Source organism: Lissotriton helveticus, chromosome 1_1 (genome assembly GCF_964261635.1).
Source record: "Lissotriton helveticus chromosome 1_1, aLisHel1.1, whole genome shotgun sequence".
In the NCBI taxonomy this organism is placed as follows: domain Eukaryota; kingdom Metazoa; phylum Chordata; class Amphibia; order Caudata; family Salamandridae; genus Lissotriton; species Lissotriton helveticus.
The window spans coordinates 891416435-891433107 of NC_136057.1; the positions used below are offsets into that span (position 1 = coordinate 891416435).

Genomic DNA, 16673 nt, shown 5'->3' on the forward strand with positions numbered 1-16673 from the left:
AGGTTATCATATGGAAGTGCTCTGAAAGTATGTATTGGTTCAGAGGTCTGAGGTCTAATATGGGTCTGAGCGACCCGTCCTTTTTGGGAATTAGGAAGTATAGAGAATATACTCCTGTTCCTTGGTGTTGAATAGAGACTGGCTCTATGGCGCCCTTTTGTAGCATGGATTGGACCTCTTGCTGTAACAGTGTTATATGTTCCTTGGACATAGGACGGTGTTTGGGTGGTATGTTGGGTGGAGTAGAAGTCAGTTCCAGGCAATAACCATACTGGATAATTTGTCTCACCCACCTGTCTGTGGTAATTGCGTTCCAGAAAGGTAGGAATTAGTTGATTCTGCCTTCGACTGGTGTTATATGGTCTGGAGGGAGTGTGGTGAAGTCACTGTTTGGTGGCAGTGGAGGCTCTGGTGTTATTGCCTCCACGTCCTCTGCCCTTATTATTGTTTCCCCTGTTTCCCATCCTCTATTGGAGCCTTTGTTAAGAGTGCTCTGGGTATTTGACTTGAAGGTAGAGGAGTTTTGCGATGTGTTGCCCCTTCCTGTACCTCTATATGAGGAGCGACGAAAGGACCCCCGGTGTTGTTGGTACTGAAGCGCCCCCATTGACTTGGCAGTTTGTGTCCTTTTTCATTTTATCTAAAATGGTGTGAACTGCGGGGCCAAACAGAAAGTCTTGGTTTACTGGCTGATTGAGGATGGTGGATTGCACCTCAGTTTTAAATCCAGATATGCGTAACCATGCGTGTCTGCGCAGTAGAATGCTGGTATTGATAGATCTGGACGATGTATCGGCTGCATCTAGCGCACATTTAATGGAGGCATTGGTTATGAACTTGCCTTCCTGAATGAGGTCGTTGGCCTGTGCCTTAAAGGGTTCTGGTAGGTGTTGCATTAGAGTCTCGAGCTGGTCGTAGTGTGCTCTATCATATCTCGCTAATAGGGCTTGTGTATTAGCGATTCTCCATGAATTAGCGGCCTGTGAAGCAATTTTTTTTCCGAGGCTTCTAGGATTTTAGATTCTTTATCAGGAGGGGGAGCATATCCTGTTGTCTGTGAATTGGCTCTATTACGAGTATTTGCAACGACTAAAGAATCTAAAGGCAACTGCTGTTTTATATATGTAGGGTCTGCTGGTGCTGCCTTATATTTTTTATCTATTCTTGGATTTATCACCCGCGCCCTAGCAGGATCTTTAAATAGATCAGGCGCGTGCTTGAGTACCCCTTTAAGCATTGGGAGAGTTCTGACGTTTTTCTCAGAAGTGGGGAAAGTGTCAAACAAAAAGTCCTCCTCTATAGGGTCAGTGTGCATATCTACGTTGTGATATTTAGCTGCCCTGTCTATAAGCTGATTAAACAGGGGAGAGGAGTTAGCCTAACGGCTAAGGCGCTCGACCTCGGAATCTGGGTTTGAGTCTCGGTAACGACGCCAAAACCTCCTGTGATTCTGGGCAAATCACTTAATTTCCCCGTGCCTAAAAATGAAAGTGTGTGTCCTCATGTAAAACGCAACTTGTGCTATGTAAAGCGCTCGGATACCTGATTCGGTTCGGGTCTAGTTTGCGCTATATAAAACTCAAAAAAAAAAAACAGGATTGCGTCGTCTGTAGGCAACGGTTTTGTAGGGTATGGGGAGGTATCTGGGATGGGCTGTTGATCAGGATCATTTTGATCATCCCATGTATTATCTTATGGATCAGGATCCCCAGTTTCATCATAGGTGTATTGAGGATCTTCCCCCATGTCCTCTCCCTCATTGTGATCAGTGTGTGGGAGTAAGGAACGAAAGGCATATCAGGAAGAAAAGGAGGAGGAGTGAAAGGCCTTGAGGGAGATGTGGAACGAAAGGCATATCAGGAAGAAAAGGAGGAGGAGTGAAAGGCCTTGAGGGAGATGTGCCAAAGTCTTTTTTCTTTGGAGGAACAGGAGAAGGAGTGTCTTGTGGTAAAGACCTCTTCTTTCGGTGGTAAACTACCACGTATCCCGTTTCTGGATCAATATATAATTTAGATTGCTCTTCAGTCACTGGATCTGGGTGGAATAGTTCTTCCTCAACAGTCCGTGGCTTTGGCGTCGAGGGCTTTGGTCTATGGACTTTCTTTGTAGTTTGTGGCTCGAGGCTTTTTGGTGTTGGCGCTCCCTTGGGATTGACAGCTTTTTTAGGTTTGATAACTTTTTTGTCTTTCAAGTCCTTCTTGGGGTCGGCGGCTGGTTTTGGATCGACTGATTCTTGGTTCGGTACGTTTGACGGAATCCAGGTGTTTTTTCGGGTCGATTGCCTTCTCTATGTGTTTGGCAGCCTTTTCTGGTTCGTCTGTTTCGGTTGGATCGACGACATTTTTGGGCTGATCGTTTTCCTTCGGTTCTGATGTCTTCGGTTCCGATGGCTTTTTGGGCTGGACGACGCGCTTCGGTGCCAAGCTTTTTGGTGCCGATGATTTTTGCGGCTCGACGCGCTTTGGCGTCGAGTGTTTCGGTGTCGAGGGTTGTTTGGCGTCGACAGCCTTCTTTGGGTGTACGCCTTTTGGATCGACTGCCTTTGTTTTAGGGTCGATGTTTTTTGGTTGGACCACCTTTTTTGGTTCTGCGCCCTTCGGGTCTACCAGTTTTTTCGGTTCGACGACCTTTGGCTGGGAAACTTGTTTTGGCTCGATGACCTTCGGGCCTGGGCTACCGGAGGGCGTGCGCTTAGGCTTCGGAGCCGAGCGGTGGGGTCTCCGAAGGACTGTCTCGATCTTGGCTAAGGCCTTTCGGCAATGCTTCGACCGGAACCTTGTTGTGTGGAGTGGGGGGCTGAGTACTCACAGTTTGCCCCGGCGTGATTTGGTCATCGGAGTCCGACTGGTCCTCGACGGTGACGATCTCTAGATCGGAGCCGGCAGCTTCGGGGAGATCTTGCTCGTCCTCGAAGATATTCTCCGGTTCAGACTTCTGCAACTCTCGCCTGGCAGCCCGTCGATTCCGGATTTGTTTTGGGATCAGAATTGGGCACACGCCGGGCAATCTTCTTTGTGTTCAGGTGACAAACACTTATTGCATACTGTATGTTTGTCAGTATGCGGGAACTTCGAGTGGCATTGTGGGCACCTTTTGAATGGACTCCTTTCCATCGACGGCAGTCGCACGAGGTGTTGATAAGGCCCAACGGCACGCGTCGACGACCGGATCAAGATGAAAAGTTGGCTGGAGTCGAGGGGTACCGATCGAAAACAATACCGTCGAGTTCGAAGGCCTTTTGGCCTTAGAAAGTAGTTTGTTTCGATTCCGAATATGGAGTATTGGAAATACCATCCGAACCCAATGGTGGAAAAAAAACAATCTGAGGATGGAGTGGATGCCCATGCGCACTGTAGTCCAAGGGAGAAGTCCCCATCTCGTGATACTTCGAAGACTCTTCCAACACAACACGGTGCAATCATCCGGACCCAACACTAGGCGGCGATCTCTGCAAAGATATGAATTCAGCAGCCCACATGCTCGAACAGTGGCTTTATATATACTGGACCAGAATAAGGTACAGTGTGTATAGAGTCCACCAACCCCAGAGGTATAACAGAGGTTAAAGCCAGGTGTGACCTTACTCTCTAAACTGGTAGCTTGGTCGAGCAGTAAGGCAGTACCAGAGGACAGTATAAAGCATTTGTTGTACACACTCAGTCAGCAAAAGGTTTCACACACTGAAGGACTAAACTCCAGGCCAATTGTTTTTATATCAAAGATATAGTTCTTTTATTTCAAGAACAAACAGGCATCAAGATATACTGTTCTCAATAGGAGAGGTCTCATGTGAGTACTTTGCAGAAAGGCAATAAACTTGGTAAACACACTAGGTACAGGGGTTCGACACACAATTTAGTATTGAGCACAATGGATTTTCTTGTATAAACACAGTTGATTACTTTGTGGATTACTTTGGTAACTCCAGGACTGGCTGCTAGATTCAGTCCTGGGGTCTAAGCTGGAAACAGTTTAGCAAAAACGTTTTAGGTATTGCAGTGATTTTTCAGGAATAAAAAGCTACTTTAAAAGTTCACACTTAGAAACTTTTCAACAGAAATCTGGCAATGTTATCCAATGGGAGAAATTCAGTTTGCAGGTAAAGTACGATCTCGTTACTTTTGTAATCCAGTACTGGGCTCCCGGGGCCAGCACTGGGGTCTCAACTTAAAACAGGCAAGTAATTACGTTTCAGTATTTCGTATGATTATTAAATAATATTTCTAGTTTTCAAAAGTAGACACTTAGAAGAAATTTCATAGAAAAACAGATAATGGATTCCTATGGAGAAAATACAAGTGACTAGTAAACCACTAGGGATTACTTTTGTGGTTCAGTACTGGGCTACTAGGTACAGTACTGGCTCCTCTCCTGATCACAGGTGAGTATTTCAGAATTCGGATGATTTTATATGAATATTTTAGGTTTTCAAAAGTAGAAAATGTTATTAAATGGTTAGGTAAGTGAGTGACCAGTTTCCTGGTGAGTACTCGACTGGTGAAGTTGTGGTTCTGGGCATAGACTCAGGGGTCCCCTAGGGTCAGGTAAGTACAGTTGGTTCACCCTCAGCGGCGCAGGGGTGGCCGGGTGCAGAGGTAGTTAGGCCCAATGTTATCCAATGGAGGTCAGGGGGCCTCCGGTTGGTGGCTACTGGCTAGCAGGCCACGTGGCTGTGGGAGCTGGGCTCCTGGTCACTTACTCAGGGCAAAGGGGGAAACAGGATAGGACAAAGGTGGCACAGCCAGCAGTACTCGGGGGGGCTGGGTGCAGATTGCTTTTGAGACGTTGGGCGCTCAATGTTATCCAATGGAAAAGGTCAAAAGGGAACAAAGGCTGCAGGCTCAGGGACGGAGACTCTCCAGGGGCGACCAGCACGTCGAGAGGTAAGTTGGGATCTTGGAGCACAGGTAGGTACCCCAAAGGGAGGCACAGGGGGCTGTAGGGCACCGGAGTGTCATTGGGTGTCGGAAAAGCTTACCCTCAGATGGTCGCGGTTGGGGAGGCCCCTGGTTCTGAGTCTGCAGGTGTCGTCTGGTTCGTCGAGGAGAGTCATTGGGAACTGGACTTCGGGTCCCAGTCGCTGGGGGGACGTCCTTGTGGTCTTGGATCAATCGGGCACGGGCGTGTGCAGAGTGGGCTGGTCCAGAGCTTCCTGGCTGGCACCACGGGGGGTTGTTGCAGCAGAGCCTCTGCTGATGGGAGTCCCAGTTTTTAAGAGGGTCAAGGCAAGCAGGTCCTCTGGGTGTCCCAAGGTTGCTGTCCGCCGGAGTCGCGGGATTAAGGCAGGAGCAGGTTCCAGGATCCACAGGCCGGTAGGGCTGGGGCCAAGTCAGTTGTTGTTGTCGTCCTGTTAGCAGCTGCGCGGCCGGTCTTCTTCTTGATCTTCTTTTGGTATCTGGATCTGAGGAAGGAAGGTTCAGGGAGCCCCTAAAAACTGAATTTAGAGGCGTTACAGGTAGGGCAAGAGCAGGGACCAATAGGTCCCTGTCCTGGGGTGGGTACACCCCTTAGCCTGCTCCTCTTCAGTGGGGGGGGGGGGTCAGGAGCCTAGCTGGGATTGGGCAGGGCTACCCATCTTCAAGACGGCCGGAGCCCGGGGTCGTGCTTCACCTCGTCCCCCCACCTGAGGGGTAGGGTTGGCACAGGCTGGCACCCTCCCTTCCTGACTTAGTTTTTCCCACCAGAGTGGGGGTCAGAACTGGTGGGGGCCAGTTGCTGGGTACAGCAAATGGTCTGGAGAAGCTCACAGAGGCGGCATGCCTTTGAAGCTTCCCCCTGCCCATCCTGGGGGAGGAGACCTAGCACCTCGCCCAGGATGTGCATTGTTGCAGGCCCAGGAGAGCGGGGGCTCTCCACCTAGCGGTCCAGCAACATGTCTGCGGTGTGGCAGCCTCTGCAGCCACTTAGCCCAGACATGGATTGTAGATTAGGTTCTCAGGGGGCATCTCTAAGATGCCCTCTGGTGCATTTTACATTAAATCCCACACTGGCATCAGCGCGCGTTTAATGTGCTGAGAAGTTTGTTACCAAACTTGTCAGTCTTCAGTGTAGCCATTATGGTGCTGTGGAGTTCGTAATGACAACCTCCCAGCACCATATACTCTTAATGGCATCACTGCACTTACAGTGCCCAGGAATGGCCCTGGGTACTGTAGGGGCACAGGGCTCATGCACCTGTGCCCACACCTCTGGCATAGGGAACCCAGCTACAGGGGTGACTGAAGAATGCCAGGGCAGCAGGTTCTGTGGGCATCGCACACAGGGATGTGTGCCATGTCGACTGTGTTTAGGTCTGTACTTAGACACGCACCCTGCAAAGGCAGTGTGTGGTTGTCAGGGTACAGGGCTCCTAAGGGTGGCACAATCAGTGCTGCAGTCCCCCAGGATCTTCTCTGGTCACCAGGCCCTGGGTACCTAGGGTACCATTAACTAGGCGCCGACAGGTGGCCAGAGATGCCAATTGGGTTTTAGTTTCAACACAGCTTTTAGGGAAGGAACACAGGCCCTGGGTACCTGGTTGGCAGGAACAAAGGGCACACTCAGTTAAAGTACATCAGCAGTTTAGAAAAAAGTGGGGGCATACCAGTGCAAGAAAGATGGCACTTTCTCACAGAAGCCCAAAACGCATAGTACAAATAATCATTCCCAGTCATCCAATAGTGCCCTAAACACCAATCCTAAACGATGAGGAGGCAAGTTTTCCTTTCCTCCCAGTTAGGGATACAGATAATGTCACAGCGGTTATAAGCTTAGCTACTAACCTTACTCTATCTAATAGGTTCCTACCACTCCAGCACATGCCCCATACTCCAGTGGTAGAAGGGACAGGTGATTCTCCTAATTTTGTTGTTAGGGAGTGGAAATGGAAGCTGGCGTAGGGCTCTTAGCCACAAGCATGGGTGAACACTTCCCTAATGACCAGGTCCTGAAGGGTTAGGATACCTTGAAGATCATAGTAGACTTGAGGACTGAGGTAGATCTTCTAAAAACATGCTGTAGAAGCCCTCACAGAGCAAATTAAATCCTTAGTAAACACAGGAGACTCAGAAGCTCATCTGATTAGCAGCCATGTCGACTTCAACTAACAACTCTAGAAGTTCAAATGCCCCATCTTCAGCATTGGTTGAGAATTCCACCTGCAAGATGTCCTCTGACCTCATACCTAGGAAACCTACAACTTACGCTAACATTGTCCGTTGCCCAACACCAGGCGTGCTACCAGCCAATAGTCCACCACTACACCCCTCCCCCCCCCCCCCCCCCAACTGACAAATGCTTTCAACGATATCAGAATAGCAGGCGAGATAAACCCTGAGGGCCCACCAAGAGCATTTATATGACTAACTTTCCCAGGGTTTCAAAATACACGAGGTACGAAATTGAAGATTCTTTAATCCATAAATGCATACATTGGATTATCTATGGAGGGGATGTCACTCTGTGATTAGGGAGGATATTCTAGGGGCAAAAAGGATCAATGGAGCCAACTACCACACAGACTGTATAGAACTGCACACCCACACTGGTGTACCGTTGAAATATTGACCACTTACAGGGCCATTGTTGTTAACCACTCATCATCTGGTATCTCATGAGGGCTCTGATTCGCTTCTTGACACTAATGATTGACTTGTACACCAAACCTCCTCAATTGGCCCCACAATGTACCCACCTAATCAAAATATTCTTCTAGCTAAGACTAGTGACCTCAACGTCGTAACCCCATCATCAGCCTTGACCACCTGGACAGCACTCGATTGTCACTTATAGCCGTAAGAAGGGGGGTTGTCTCCCGGGATGCCAGATAGGGGCTCATGTTGGGGACTTAGGAGGAGGAGAAATTCCCCTATATCCAGAAGTTCGAGCTCACCCTACTAGCCTTACCTTATTATCTTGGAATGTGGCTGGGGTGAGGTAAAAAGTAACTATTGCACATTGGATCAAATACATAGTACAATACAATATTTGTATCCTCCAAGAAATGTGGTCTCCAACCCCCACCTTCATTCCGGGGTATATTACATTTCATTACCCAGCGCTCACCCACAAGTTTGGCCGCCCAGCTGGGGGGTAATTGATCCTAATTGAAATTGAGCTTCATTGCTCTGTTCAAGAGCTTAAGACCAACAGCCTCGACAGTTTGAAGGGTTTGCATTTCTCAATTGAGAAAAACGAACTCTTGAAACTGGCATTCTATCATTATATAGAGGTTATGTATTGGGATAAAAGAAAGTGGTCGTTTTTGTAAACAACTAAGTTTATTGGAAACCTTGCACATATTGTTTCACAAATGTTATTCTTATGCTTTGGTTCATATTTTTACTTGGGACACTACACAACTGTAAATATTCTGTTATATGTATGAAACTATTCACTATAATTTAATTCTTCAATAAAAAATCATTGAACAACCAAATCATTATCTGTATCCTTTCTCTCGGACATCTCATAACAAATAGTTTCTTACCTGTCGGTGTAGTTTTGCAGCTTGAAGATCTTTCTGGATTCACTATGCTGTGCATTATTCCGCGGTCTAGTGGTTGGGACCGGAATCGTAGTCTTCTCTCTCTTTTTTCCGTAGCCCATGTGGGAGTCGACGTCCCACCTTTTGGTGTCCTTCCTGTGACGTCGGCACGCTTCCTGCGGAAGCTCCCACCCTTGGGCGCTATCTTCGGATTCTTTTTTTCTTGTTTTTGTGTTAGTGAATCCTTTTGCGATGTTTTCAAGTTCTTCTTTGAAAGTAAATGAATTTCCACTTTATCTCTTTTGTACATTGTCCTTGTATTTCCACCTTCCTCTCCTGCCTCATCTTTCTGGCGGAGGTGGGTGGGTTTGCTAGTGAATCCAGAAAGATCTTCAAGCTGCAAAACTACACCAACAGGTAAGAAACTATTCGCTTTGCAGCGTGAATCTTTCTGGATCCACTATGCTGTGCATAGACTTTGTAGCGGTTTGTTATGTTTGTGGCGGCTGGGTGGAAGAGGAGCGTTGGTTGTTGAATATATGTTGAAGCACTTTGTCCTACTTGTGCTTCCTTGTTCATTTGTATATCCACGCAGTAGTGCTTAGTGAACGTGTGCACCGAAGCCCATGTTGCCGCCAGGCATATGTCTTGAATGGGTGTGTTAGCCAGGAAGGCTATTGTTGCTCCCTTTTTCCTGGTAGAGTAGGCTTGTGCCCCTTCTGTTTGTTCTGGACCTGCCTGCGACGGAATTGTTATCATTTGTGCGATCTATCGTGCGATGGTGCCCTTTGTTACTGGTCTACCCAGGAAACTGCTTGCGAAGGACACAAAGAACTGCTTTGTTTTCCTGAGCTCTTTAGTTCTGTCCATGTAATGCATTACTGCCCTTCTAGCGTCCAGAGTGTGCAGTGCCCTCTCTGCGCTTGTGGATGGTTTCTGAAAGAAGCTTGGTATATGTATTGTCTGGTTCATGTGAAACCTTGACACCACATTTGGCATAAAGTGCGAGTCCTTTCTCATCACCACCCTGTCATTGTGTATTTGGATGCAAGGTTCTTGCAGGTTAGTGCTTTCAGTTCGCTTACCCTATGTAGCAAGGTGATTGCCACTAGAAAGGCGGTCTTCATTTTGCGCATTTGTAGTGAGGCTTAATGGATGGGTTCGAAGGGCGCCTTCATAAGCTCGGTTAGAACTAAATTAAGGTTCCATGCTGGTGGTGGCATCCTTTTGGGTGGTGCTATCCTTTTAGCCCCTTCCAGGAACCTTTTTACTACTTGTGATGTAAAGAAGATCTTTCCAGTCTCTCCTCTTTTGTAGGCAACTATCGCTGCTAGGTGTACTCTCAGCGAGGTGGAAATTAGGTTTGATTTTAGCAGGTGTGTTAAATATTTTAGTACAGTTGATTCATTAGTCATCTTCTTGTGCAATCTTTTCTTGATACACCATTGTGTGAATCTTTTCCATTTTGCCACATAGCACCTCCATGTGGTAGGTCTCCTTGCCTCTTGTAGCACCTGCAGTGTGCTCTCCGGCAGTTTCAGGTGTGCAAACTATGTCTTGAGGAGCCATGCCGCTAGGCAGAGGCTCTCTGGGTGGAGTACCTCTCCGTGTTGCATGGAGAGCAAGTCCTTTCTTTTCCCGAATTTGTGAGGTGGTCCCCGTGCCATCTCCACTATTTGTGAGGACCATCACTGCCTGGCCCACTGTGGTGCCACCCGAATCAGCGTCATGTTGCTGGTTCTGCATTTGTTGAGTACCCTGTGTATCAGTGGTATTGGGGGAAAAACGTAGGCAAATGTTTTCGACCAGCTTATCCATAGGGCATTCCCCTGGGATTGTTCCCCTGGTTGCCTGGATGCGAAGTATCGTCATTTTGCATTCTGGTGTGTTGCAAATAGGTCTATTGTTTGAGTCCCCCACTTCGTGAATATCCTTTGTGTTTCTTGTGCATTGAGCTCCCACTCGTGGGATGCCAATGTTTGTCTGATGAGACAGTCTGCCTCCACGTTGTCCTTCCCTGGATGTAGGTGTATAGCTAGGAGGTCTATTTTGAGTGGGATGGCCCATTTACATATGTCCTGCGCTAGGTTGGATAGTGCGACTGATGGTGTTCCTCACTGTTTGTTGATGTAGAACATAGTTGTGGTGTTGTCCGTCTGTATCAACACTCTTTGTCCGTACAGTTGTTTCTGGAAGGCTTTTAGGGCGAGGAACACGGTCTTTAGTTCCAGGTAGTTCATGTGCTTTATCGCATCTGTTGGAGTCCACAGGCCCCGCACCTTGAGTTTGTTCATGTGTGCTCCCCATCCCTTCTGGGATGAGTCTGTGGTGATGGTCACTGTTGGGTTTCGTGGTTTTAAAGGCTTCCCGTTGTTGCAGCCATTCCTGGAATGGTCTCATGTGTAGCCGTATATTGGGGACTAGGTGTATGTAGGACACCATCATTCCCATGATCTTGCTCGCAGTCCTCACGGTCAGAGCACGCCCCTTCTGGTATGGACGAGTCTCCTTCAGCAGGGCAAGTGTTCTCTTGTTGCTGGGGAACACTTTGCTCTGTATGGTGTTGATCTGAGCGCCTAAGAAGATCTTCACTTGTTCTGGTTCCATTGAGGATTTCCCCCAGTGTATTGAGAATGCCAGTTCTGTTAGTGTCTTTGTGACCCGCTGTTCATGTTCTTTGCATTGTTTGTAGGAACTTGCTTTTATTAGCCAGTCGTCGAGGTAGGAGTATACATGTATCCCTTCCCTCCTTAGGTGCGCTGCCACGGCTGCAAGGCACTTGGTGAAGATCCTTGGTGCGAATTTTAGTCCGAAGGCCAGGGTGATGAACTGGTAGTGTGCTTTGTCGATGGCAAATCTCAGTAGGTTTTTGTGCTGTCTGTTCATGGGAATGTGTAGGTAGGCAGCTTTTAGGTCTATGGTGGACATAGAGTCTCCGTCCCTTTACTGAGCAATGACTTCTTGTAGAGATGTCATCTTGAATTTGTGTTCTTATGTATTGGTTTAGGAACCGTAGGTCGAGGATGGGTCTTAACGTTTCGTCCACCTTTGGTATGAGGAAGTAGTTAGAGTACACTCCTAAGTTTCTTTCCTTGAATGGTACTGTTTCTATGGCCTCTTTGTGGAGGAGTTCTTGTGCTTCCTCTATGTGTAGCGCTAGTTCTTTTGCTTAGCGCACTTTTCTTTTTGGTTTCCTGATTGGCAGTTTCTTTTCCAGTTCTATGCAGTATCTGAACTGTATGAGGTTCAGTATCCATTTGTCTGTTATTTTCTTCCATTCCTGGAAGAAGTATTTTAGTCTGCCTCCTACTGGTGTTACATGTTAGTTGATTTTTAGTCCATGTAACCCTTCTTTGTTGACTTTGTTGTGCTCCTCCCATAGAGGGGTCATGTGGGTGGGCACGCATGGTGGTGCGGATTCACTTTGAGGTGGGTTGCTGTCCCCCTCTTCCTGTTTGCCCTCGTCCATTCGCCCTCACGCGAAAGGACTGGCCCAGAGGTTGGTATTGCCAGGTTTGTTTTTGCTGGCCCCGCTGTGCTTGATTGTCGCCCTGGTAGCCCTGCTGGAATGTCGGAAGAGGGGGAAACCAGCCAGGAACATCACATCCGTTTGGCCGCCGTGTCGGTGTGCCTCTTCTCATCCCTCTGAATTGCAAGGCCCCCGTAGACCTTGCAGTTTCATTTTCCTTTTTGAGTTGGGTGAGTTGCTCATCCACTGGTGCTCCGAAAAGGGTTTCTCCATTGAAAGGGGTGTTCAGGATGTTATTCTGTACTACCGGCTTGATGACGTAGATCCTCAACCAGGCATGCCTTCTCTCTGTGAACCCCGATCATCATGAGCCTGCTGGACGGGTCTGCCGCATCCAGGGCTGACTTCAGGCATGAGTTAGCTATATTCTTGCCTTCCTCCACCAGGTGTGTTGCCCTCTGTTGGTATTGCTCAGGGAGGTGTTTGAGTAGTTGTCCGACCTAGTCGCAATGCTGGTACATAGGTCTGTTGAGTATGGCATTAGAGTTGGCAATGCGCCAGTGTACTGCTGCATTCCTCTCTATTTTCCTTCCAGTGAGGTCTATCCTCTTACTCTCGGTCTGGTGGTGGGCCTGAGTTTGTGGGGACGTTGGCCCTTTTTCTGGCTGTTGCTGCAATGATTGTGACGATCCGTGGATGTAGGGAGGATCCTTATTTTTTATTTATTTTAGGAGTTTTCTATAGCGCTGGCCAGACCAGAGGGTAACGGAGCGCTTCACAACAGGATATGTATAAGTCAGATAACGAGTACAATACATACAAAGATAAGCGTACATCAAGACCACAGATAAATAAGCATACAAATAGGTGTTCAGCTGGCCCAGATGTAATGAGGGCAAAGTAATATCCTGAGAGGTTCAAGCAGCGGTGCCGACCCCATGTGATGGGGATGTACGGGGGAGAGGTCGGTTGCAGGTATGTGCGGTCTGGAGGCAGAACAAGTTAGGGTTTGAAAGTTACGTAATAGGTTTCGGTTGAGGCAGAGGTCTTTTAGGTGGCGTTTAAACTTTAGAAAGGAGGAGATAGTTCTGATGGGATGCCGTTCCAGATTTTTGGAGCATTCCCTGCAAAGGAGCGATTTGCCATTTTCTATTTGCATGTTTTTAAGGGGATGAGCAGGAGGGAGTTTGAACTTCTGAGTGTTCTAGATTGACCGGCTTTCTTGAGTTTCGCGGCTAGGTATTCAGGGTTCCCTGTGTGCAAAGCTTTGTGAGTCAGGCAGGCCGTTCTGAAGTTGGCCCACATTTCCACTGGGAGCCATTTTAGATCTTTTGAGTGCGGGAGAAATGTGGTAAAAAATTTTTTACTCCAGAGACCATTCCGCACGCTGCATAGAGGGTGGTTTTTAGGGGAACTAGGTGGGAGAGGGGGTACCAGAGAGGGTCGCGTTCCCGTAGTGCAGTCTGGATAACACAAGGGATTGGGTGACTTGTTTGAGATCAGCAGGTTGAATGTAGGGTTTGACTTTGTTGAGTAGCTTCAGATTGAAGAAGACGCTCTTGGCCGAGAGTTTTTGATGTGGTTCGCCATGGATAATTTGTGGTCTAGGGTGATTCCTAGTGATTTTACAGAGTTAGTCAGAGTGGGAATCACGTTGAGTGTATCAATAGCTTTTAGCCACTCGGACACGCGGGTTTTCTTCCTTGTTGGAGATGGAGAATTTCTGTTTTACCTTGATTGAGTTTCAGGTGGCTCGATGATAACCATTCTTGGACTTCTTTGAGAGTATTATTGAGTTTTAGAATGTCATTAATGGAGGAGGATTTCAGGTAAATCTGGGTGTCATCTGCATATACATAGAAGGGGATGTTGGCTTTATTCAGAATGGAAGCGAGGGGTAACATGTAAATGTTGAACAGTTGCAGGGAGAGAACTGAGCCTTGGGGGACGCCTCTGTTCAGGGGGAGAAGGTCGGAAGTGAATGACTTGATTTTGACTCTGGGAGCGATTCTGGAAGAAGGATGAGAACCATTGCAGAACCTGTTCTTCTGCGCCAACTCTCTTTGAGGGCCTTGATGAGAAGATAATGATCAACCGTGTCGAATGCTGCTGACAGTTCGAGGAGGATGAGTAGGCAGCAATGGTCTGAGTCAAGGGAGTGACGGATGTTGAAGACAATGTTAAGGATTGCAGTTTCGGTGCTATAGCCTTTTCTAAAACCTGATTGATGTTGATCTAGCAGGTTGATAGTGTCAATCTGTTTGTTTAGTTGGTGGAGCACACATTTTTCCAGAATTTTGGCCAAGAAGGGAAGACCGGAGAACGGTCTGAAGTTATTCAGGTCGTTTGAGTCAAGGCCTGGTTTTTTCAAGAGGGGAGTTACTTGTCCGATCTTGAGGCAGTCGGGAATGGAACCTGTTTTTAAGGAACTTTTTATGATTTCGCACCAGAGTGGAGCAAGGGCGAATTTCAGATCTTTGGCCAATTGGGATGGTAGAGGGTCCAAGTTGTGGGATGAGGGCTTCGACGTGGCGATTAAGTTGAGAATCTCAGTTTCCGTGACTGGGTCGAAGGCGGACCAGGTAAGTGCGGGTCGCCTGCTCGAGGTGAAATAGATTGTTGCGAGGTTGTTCTCTGGAGGATGTAGGTTAATGTCAAGGGAAAGTTCGATCTTGCCGATTTTGTCGTTGAAAAAGTTGACAAAGCTATCGCATAAGGCTGTAGAGGGCTGGGCGAGGGAATTCAACGGTTTGGAGGTTTGTTTTTTAATGATGTCAAATAGTTCTATTGGTCTGTTTTTTGCCTTGTCGAGCGCAGTACAGAAGAAGTTGTTTTTTTCTTTAATTATATGGTTTTTGTACTCTCTTCTTGCTGATTTGAGCTTTTCGCAGTGGGAGGAGGAGGGGTCGAACAGTCGTTTAGCCAGGTTTCAGTGATGAAGGCTATGTCATGGCTGAGAATGGTTTCTACCAGCTCTGTGGCATGTTTCACGGCGGATCTGCAATGGATGAGCATGCAGTTCATGTTGGGCCTGCCTAGATTAGGTTCAATGGGGATTTTGATGAGGGAGGGTGGTGGTCTGGGGGATTTCGGGAGGATTTGATAGTTTCTGAAGCCGGTGGGTACCTGGACTGTAGAATGTTCGTCGCTAGGGGTGGAGTGTAAGGGAGGTGGTCTGGGTGGGATCTGGGGGAATTGATCGCTTCTGGATCCGGTCTGTCCTAGGTGTGACAGATCTGCAGTTCTTTTAATGCCTCCCTCCCCTGGTCCAGGACACTTGGTAGCATGGGGAGGAATTGACTCCTGGTTTGATTGGGGATCAGGGTCTCTAAGAGGAAGCAGGTTTTTGGTTTTTCTTCCTCCAGTTTCACTCCATAAGCTGTTGCCGCGTTCCTGATGACCAGATACCAATGTCATCTGGCGGCGAAGGCCTTGAAGGATACGTCTCCACGGCCTCTTCCGGGCTTTCGGTGTAGAGGTCCTGCCAATCCAGGTCCTGAACCACCGAGGATGCCGAGCCCAAGCGTGTGTGCTGGTTTTCCTCGCCTTCCTCGTCATAGTATAGGCCCTCTTCCTCTTGGTGTTCTTGAGGCTCTGGAGTTTTCGGCGGCTCTTCGTCCTCGACCATCGTCGTCAGCTTTGACGGGATGGTGAAACTCTTCATCCGCTCGTCGAATTCTCTTTTCCTTTGCAGGAAGTTATCTATTTCGGCCTAGAGCCTTCTATTTTTCCTTTCTATCACGGCGGCCCGTTCGCCGTCGAGTGTTTCGGACGATCTAGTCGACGTCGAATTCGCCTTCGGATCCTTTTCTTTCGGTGTCTAACGCACCTTTTCGGGGATGTGCTTAGACGACCTAGGTTTTTCTTGGGTTTCCGGCGTCTGAGAGTCCTTTTCAAAGGATCCTCTGGGCTGTTTATCCTTGGATGCAGCTGCGGCCGTCGAAATTTTCAGCGCCAGTGCTCCTTTTGTGGACTTCGACTTTGTTTTTCAAGAGTCTGACTCAGGCTTACGAGAGTCTGTCGGGGCTTTAGGGATCGACGTCTCTCCTACCTCTTTTGGGGTTTTCTTATCGGTCTCCACGACCGTGAAGTCATCTGCTTCTTCGGCGAGGTTGTCTTCTTCCTCACTGGAGAGGCCCAAGTCTCGAATCGACAGAGGTTGACCATGGCCTTGCATGCTCTGGTTGGCTCTCTTGTCTCTCTCTCTCACCCGGAGGGTCTTCGGGGTGAAGACAGAGCAGGCGTTGCAATCCTTGCTCTCGTGGTGCTCTTGTGGTCGATCGGCAGGCAGAGGTTGCAAACCGGGTGCTGGTCATTCTGCGCGTATTTGTGGTGGCAATTTCGGCAGAATTTGAATGGGGTCTTGTCCATTCCTGCGCTCAGGGGGCCCCCTGTGTGCGCATTCTCTGTTAGACGTCGAAGTCTTCAATGTTCTCCTCCTCCTTTGTCGTCCCAGCTCAGTGGTCTTGCTTCTGGATGTATTCTCTAACCTTTCAGAAGATTTCAGTCTTTTCCTTCTTTTCTCCAAAAACTCTGGAACCTCTCGGTGACTATCCAGACCCAACTGCGGAAAAAAGAATCTGAAGATGGCGCCCAAGGGTGGGATCTTTCGCAGGAAGTGTGCCGACGTCACAGGAAGGACACCAAAAGGTGGGAAGTCGACACCCACCTGGTCTACAAAAAAAAAAAAGAAGACTACGGTTCCCGACCCAACCACTAGACGCTTTGTCTTTCAAATCA

General features: G+C 48.1%; 1 protein-coding gene across 2 annotated transcripts in view; it reads right to left on the reverse strand.

The window, feature by feature from the left end:
• SCAF11 (SR-related CTD associated factor 11) overlaps positions 1 to 16673 on the reverse strand; it is an 864597-nt gene that overhangs the window by 762337 nt on the left and 85587 nt on the right. The gene's annotated exons all lie outside the window — the stretch shown is intronic.